This window comes from Metopolophium dirhodum, chromosome 1 (assembly GCF_019925205.1).
Source record: "Metopolophium dirhodum isolate CAU chromosome 1, ASM1992520v1, whole genome shotgun sequence".
Lineage (NCBI taxonomy): Eukaryota > Metazoa > Arthropoda > Insecta > Hemiptera > Aphididae > Metopolophium > Metopolophium dirhodum.
The window spans coordinates 27,051,850-27,060,095 of NC_083560.1; positions in this window are offsets into that span (position 1 = coordinate 27,051,850).

Below are 8,246 nucleotides of genomic sequence, written 5' to 3' on the forward strand. Positions count from 1 at the left end.
AATTCTCTGATAAGTGTCATTCGTTCGCAATCGCGTTAAAAAAAAGGTAAAACGTTCGCAATCGTGTTGTACCCATTATTATTGCATTTCGAATATTTATCGAGTGTCGACGTTAACGAGCATAATAAAAATTATATAAGCACCGACCGATATAATCGAATAACAACTAGATAACGTCGACTACATGATACTAATAATTAAAAAAATAACTTTTATAATAAAAGTACGTTTCCAAGACGTGGACCACACAAGGTGGACGACGTGTTTTATTTTAATTGTTCAAGAGACGCGGTGTATATGTCGTAGGCATATAGTCAGGCATTTTATTAAATGCCTAGGCATATAGTCAAAGAATTTAATATTTATGCAATTTTACTATCCGCCTCGACATTTAGTTAAATGACTAGTCATTTAATTGTCATTTAATGGCTAGGCATTTAACTAAATGTCTATTTCATGTCAGGCAAATAATCAAAAAACATTTTGTATTATTTTAAAAAATTTAATATATTTTCTATCAGTTATTTATTGCTATTTTATATATGAAAAAGTTATGTATTATTTATTAATATAAAAAAACACGTTGATATATGAAATAATTTCTTTAATTTCATGTTCAATATTACTATTGTTTTAAAAATGAAATCATAAATATATACGTACAGGTAATAATACTAATTACATGTGATAGACGTAAATGATAGTAAGAATATACTGTATACCCTATAGTCAGTATAGTCTATAGTACGAGTGGTGAGTACTATATAATATTCTTATTAAATAAAAATAAAAGTTCCATCGATTTTTACCTTGGTTGTATGAGAACCTTATCTGTATTGAGTACCGTGTGACAAATTATAATCTTATCGATTATAACTACAAAAATATGAAGTTACGGAAAAAGATACAGAACATGCGATTGAATTGTACAATAATTTAATTTAGTACGTGTATTACGTTTACGTAAATCGTATGTAGTGTGATCGTGATTGCATGTAATATTGTGATATATACCTCTTAACATTTATTGTATATTTTAAATTTTGATTGTTTTTATTTGTATTTATTTGTATCCCCCAGATGGGGACCACACAAGGCGGACGAGGTGGTTTCTTTTAATTGTTCAAAAAACGCAGTGTATATAGGCTTTAGAGATTCTAGGGTCACCGCAGACTGTGGTCCTGTCCTTTATATACACCTCGAGTGCAGCCGGAAACAGGCCTAATGAATAAAATGATATTCGTGTGGAGACGATTGTGAAATAAGAAAAGGTCAACTCTAGTGACGGTTATAGACTACCTATAGTGTTATTATAAGCGATCCACTACGGCGCAAAACGTCGGAATTTATCGTAATCTATCGTTCGTTTGAGTATTTTGGAAACGTGCTGCAAACAATAAACGCGTATATTGTGTTGTGTTCGTAGGTACTCGTGCGTGCTGTGAATAATATTAAATTATATTCGTCTTCAAACTGAAAACCAAATTTCTATAGGAAAAAAGGATATAATATACTGTGCAATTAAAATTCGTGTTTTTTATAATAATATAAGATATATTTTTTTTTTTTTTTTTTTATTAATGATAAGGCTTCAACAACTAAGGTTATTAGCCTGCAGAAGGTTATAACAATGTAAAATTATAAATATTTACAACTTATTGTTTAAATGTGTATAATAAAAAAATTTGTATATAGCTTCTGTGTTTTCTTCGCTGAGGGCAAGTCGGAGAGAAGATGAATTTTTGAATATTTTCCGAGCTACGGCGTATTTTGGACATCTAGTGACAATGTGGTCGATCGACAGGTATAATAAGATATATTATAAAATAATAATTGCATGCACGACAATGTTGACGCGGATTAAATGGCAACCAAGTTATATAAATACATATGTACGAATTTATTAATATTTATTTCTTTCTCCTATAACCAATAGCAACCACTTATAAACAAAAATTTCTGACTCAGCAAACGTTGTTTTGCTATATAAATAAATATAAATAAAATAAATTATTTCCTTGAGACTTTTTGCGTCTTGCTGGTATTGTTTATTGTAACACACATACAAATAGAATTTATGAACATATAACTTAAGTACCAGAAACTCCTATTTATTATTTGTTTATAAATAATTTTAGAAAATTTATAAAAATTTAAAAAAATAAGAATAAAATAAATATTTAAATTATAATAAATAAATAGATTATAAATTAATACATTTTTTTTTCTGTTAGTTCAGGGTGCTTACACAATAATTCTACATAGTAAATTACATATTTTGTTTTAAACGGTTAAAAAAAATTATTTTAACAAAACACGATTTAAACATAATAAACATGTTTTTTATAAACTCTGGTTTTAAAATCAGTCGACATATAATAGGTAGGTACATTTTAAAAACCTGATATGTAAATTATTAGTTTCAATAGAAGTACAAATCGTGACGGCTCACCAGTGCCACACAGCCCTATAATATAGGTACTCATAATATTATATAGGTATCTACAAAACTTCCAGACGAAATGGGAGAGTTCGCAATTCTGCACTCAAATTTTCGTCAGATACTGCCACTATACTTGTAAGTATCTGGTATACACTGACAGCTGCTATGTACCTAATACAATATTATAGTTTATAGCATAATATTTATTCATATAATACATGTTATAAGGATTATAATGATAAACTATATTTGCTGCTGCAGAGTGCAGAGTAACACTTGTTGAGTATAGTCGTGTTCAGTTATGCTCAGTAGCGTATTGATGTGCAGGCACTATAGGCACGTGCCTACAGCGGCAACATTTGAGGGGTGGAAAATTTCTTAAGATTGTACTTATAGGTTTTCTGATATTATTCATATTTTAGTTATTGAGGGCGGCAATTTCACACAGGCCTACACGCCGGAAACATGTAAATACGCCTCTGGTCATGCCTATATTGCATATAATAATTTTGTGTAAAATATAATAATATATCCAAACGAATTTCTTTTGCAGGTCAACGTCTGATTTGTACACCAAAAAAGAGCTGTGTATACTGTGGTAATTCCTTAATAGTACGTATTTATATTGTATGTCCATAATGTTATCAGTTCCATCTCGAAGAGTAATGAATTACCAACGATTTCGATTTCGATTTGCATAATGAACGTTTTTTTACTTAAAGTCTCAGAAATTTCATTGCCATAAGACACTTTGTAAAAGTAATAAACGAAGTAATAAATCATATTTAAAATTGAAGAATAAAGAGTATTCTCAATGATTTTCGTAGAATGATGTAAATATTGTGTTTACACTCAACACACTATAATTGTAACTTCACGCAAATATTATTATAGTCTTACTATATAATGTATATAGGCTTACTATAATATTATCTACATATTATGCCTATATTCTACGTTTGCGTAAACGAATAATATTTCAACATAAGAGAGCCATGCACTTGAAATAGTTTCGAGTAGGTACCAACACCTATATTGTGTCTCGAGGAATTCATTCACTATACTCTTCGACCTATAGACTGCCGAACTGGGCGCGCATACGCCATATATTTCGTGAAAAGAAGGTCGTCGTTCGCTGTACATGTACAAGATAATATAATATATTTTAGGCTTTCCACTCGCATAGTATGTATTGTTATAATATCACAATATACTTTCAGACCCTATACAATAATATCGCTTTATGTCATCCCGTACTGGCGTCATTCGGTCGGTCTAATTCTATACACCTATAACGACACGTTTTTATCGTTAGAATAATGCTCTCCCCGAACATTATATTATCGTGAAAGATATTCGATAAATTATTGTCTTGCACTCGGTGGCACAGCGATCTCATTTTGTACCTACGTGACAATGTGGCGTCGAAGGGCAGTTTTTTTCATTATTTATAGGAATGAGACATACATAATACAAAATAAATACTCGACTCGACACGGTTCCATCCGTTTTACCGCTGAATATATTGTGTGCATTATTTTCTGTTTCAGGCTTTCATGTCGATTCAATATACATCTATTATTATACCTACACTATATATCACTTGAACGTATTTATAATATTATTACGGTATGTGTGATCTACAGGTTTCGGACGATACACGTTTTGCAAACGCTTACAGACTTTTATAATATTCTATTATGATATATCATAATATCAATTTTTAGCCATGCCGCGTGGCGTTGCCCGGTGGACTCGCTTATGGTTATGTGAACAGTGCCTATATTATCAGGCAAATCTATGATTAATTTTGGTTGGAAAGTCGAAATTAAGACGTTTTATCTAGTGCTACAAATCGAGTGGACGCTAAGTTTTAAACGCACACAGGAACATTTTTTAATGATTATCATTTGACATTTATTATCGCACGAATCGCCAACTGCAGTGACGGTTAAACTTAATTCTAATCAAAGTTGTTAATTATTAGGTCAACTGTCAGCAAAAAATAAATAAATAAAATTATCATTCAGTAGGAAGGAAATACTATACGTTTTTGGAGAAAAATTGACTTATTTGAATCGTTATATATACCTATATATACCTTTGGTACACCTAATAGATAATAATATTTAAAGACATATGAACATGTTTTATTATTATTATAAAATATTATATTATAATTTCTACATTTTGTAACGTTTTATATATGTTGGGTTTATTCGTTTTTGTATAAATTCAATACACATATTTTATATTGTTTGGTATATTATATGCAAAGGGCCTCTGCCCAAAATCACATTTTACTATTTTGTTTGTTTAATTATAATATTATGTCTAATACCTGCAGCCCACCAATGGTCTCCACGACCGATGACCGGCTTACGCCCACCTATCGGTTTATGTACTCATTCTCTCTCATTCCTGCTGCCTACGGAGACGCAACAGACGTCCAACCTATTATTATTATTATATTTCTTGGCGTGTTTTTCTTTTAAAATATTATGGAGTAGCGGCAGCTTATGTCTTCCCCGGCTATATCCCCGAGAAGAACGTTTATGAAAAGGACGGATAGATCAGACATCGACGGATGCCTTTTTGAATAATTATATGTTTGCATATACCTATTATATGCATTATTATTATTAATATTATACATTTAAGAAAAAATTACCAAGTGTATATTTTAACTTCATCACCGTGGATTCGTCATCGAATGGATCCGATCTTTAAAATATTGCATGTCTAAGATGTTGGTCCTCGTCGTCAAGCTTCCTACCCGAACTCCGAAGTTTTTTTTTTTTTATAGACTGACATAAATTAATAGTTTTACGTATATTTAATTATAACATGTAATTAGGTAGGTACGCCGTATGATTTGCTGTCATATATATTTGCACGTACCTACATATTATAATAATATAACACTACAAAGAACGCATTATCATATATTTTAATTGCGTGTTCAGACTTTGGTTAAAGCCAAAGAAATACATCTTGAATAAAAAAAAAAATTGGTTTGGTACCCATAGTAAGTTTTTTGGAGTTACAAATTTCGAATTTTGTGAATTTTCTATTATATTTGATAAATTTGAAAAAAAATTGTATTATTGGTGCTAGTCTGCAGGCCTCGGAAAAAGTTATGAAATAATACCTATACCTAAATATGATGACCTCTTAGGGTCTAATACAATCGTATAATTAACAGTTGTAATTTATTTTTTATTTTTAGGATATTTAAATCCACACTCTAATAATAACATGTAGTTACTATATTATGGTGCGCCTTATATAACAACTGAAACTACGTGAGACCCAAAATATAATATAAAATTGTTCGGAATAAATTCAAATTACATTTTATCATATTATGTTGTCTCCGTATACTCAGTCTAACAAACGCGTACAGCATCGGAAGTTTGCATTTAAGAGCATATATGGGTACATTTTGCGTCGTTAGTTTTAATGCTAGCTATACTGTAAATATTTTACTAATTATTATTATGTGCTCTACAGACAATATTTTTTTCATTACCTATTTCAAAATTTTAAAGCGAGCTAGGTTTGAGAATTATTTTAAATTTATTTAAATGATGCACAAGAATTTAAAAACCTCTATACGAAAATACCTCTTTCCTCCTATTTATACATTCAAGTTTGATAACAGGTCAATTTACTGTAATATTAAAACTAACGACACACAATTGATTCCACTATAACAACCTACGCATAGGTATTAAATATTTCTATAATACAAATAGGTACTTTTTATATTATTATATAGTAGTAGGTATCAGGTATGTTCATATCTGGTATATTCATACGAAAATACGAAAAATCAAGTGAAACGAAAATACAAGCCGAATCATAAACTTTTACACTTTATTTGTACTATACAAATTACAAAGTATAGTGAACTATACCCACCACAGACTGTATTTTGATATTATACGCAGTTACCTGTCTATTGGTCTATTGGTTTCATGGAAACATTTATTTCATGTAAATAATCTAAGAATTGATTATAATATTATATTCCGAAACCGGGTCATTACTTACACACATTAGTTATTATTTTTAAATTTAATAGATGTTTTAAATAACGATAAATGCAAAACTTGTATAACGTTTTAGTTCTAAATAACGATAAGCACTAAGCTTGGATAACGTTTTAATTCTGTATAACGGTAAACGCAAAACTTGGTTAGGTAACGTTTTAATTCTGAATAATAATAAACACAAAAGTTGAATAGCGTTTTAATTGTAAATAACATAAAACAAATTTTTTTTTTTTTAATGTAAGCCCTGATTTGTTCACAACATATTTATTGGTCACACAGTCAAAATATTTTTCTGCTATGTACCTATATTATCTATACATGGTAGTATGGTAATGGCAATAACTGCAACATATTTGGAATAAAATGAACGAAAAAAACGTAATTTGGTAATAATGTCGCTTACTGTGTTTTATGATTAGGCAGCCGAATTGACAAAGCTAGGTTTTACTAGTTAAAACTAGCATTTACCAATCGTACTCGGTAGGTATACGATATATACACGCAATTTTAATCTGGGTTTATAGGTACACACGATATAACTGAGAGAATGAGTATTTTTCATTTTCGTTTTATAGTTGGTTAGGATTATAATAATCTGAAAAAAATATTTGAAATGTATATAATTATTATGTATAGGTATACTTACATAAAAGTTGATAAAACAATTATTATGAAATCATATTCAACAGAGATGTAAGTCTAATTACTATATAATATATAACTGCTTAACTAAATTTTTTACAATACAGATATTACTTAGAAAATAATTATGTACATATTATAATATATAATATAATTTTTACATTTATAATATAGGTACCTATTTTATGTAATAAATACCTATATAATCATGTATTTGATTCAGCTCATTGGTATGGTTCGTGCAGTGTTGTAGACGGCTCTTCAACTTATATTTTGATATATGACTTGTAGGAGAATGTCATTTAAAGTGAATATGTATCTTTTACTTTCCTTGAACTTCTTTAGCCATTAACCATATTTTGAATCCGAATCTGAATTTTGACATTATTTCATTCATTTTTTATTACCGTAATAAAGAATGACTCTTATTGTTATGACAAACGTATAAATAATACAGTGTGTTTTAATCGATTTCAATGAAACGAATGCGTATATTATTATGACACGCAAAAAAACGGTTTAATTATTAATATAAAAGAATATATCATGTAATTAAATATACATATTTTTATAATCTTATAAGAAATACGAATTGGTTTTCGTGTAGCGTATTTATATTTTATTACAATCCATTTATTATTACAAACAACAAACTGAAGTCGTTAATATAATTAATATTTCCTTTTCAATTTGTTTGACAATACCACGATCATCATATTAGCATTAACTATAAGGAACCACGAGGAAGTGACTATCACTGCCCTCTATAAATATTATTAATTAATTAATTTAAACTTAGTCGTAAATATATTACTATAATTATAAGTGCCGTGAGTTTAGCACTTTTCACTACACATCATAATAATATAAGAGTGTCCAACCGTGTCGGTGTCCAAGCCGCGTAGGTCAATCGTCTCGGGAGTGGGGGTGGTCAAAAATTGAGAAAACGACTTAATTATAATTAATTTTTTATAATTGCATAATATACGGTACCTAATTTGTCTGGTGACTTTTGGTTTTCGATGACCCGTCGTAGGTCAAATGAGGAAGGGCAAACATTTTGACTGTCCAAAACACACACACACACACCCACACCACGTACA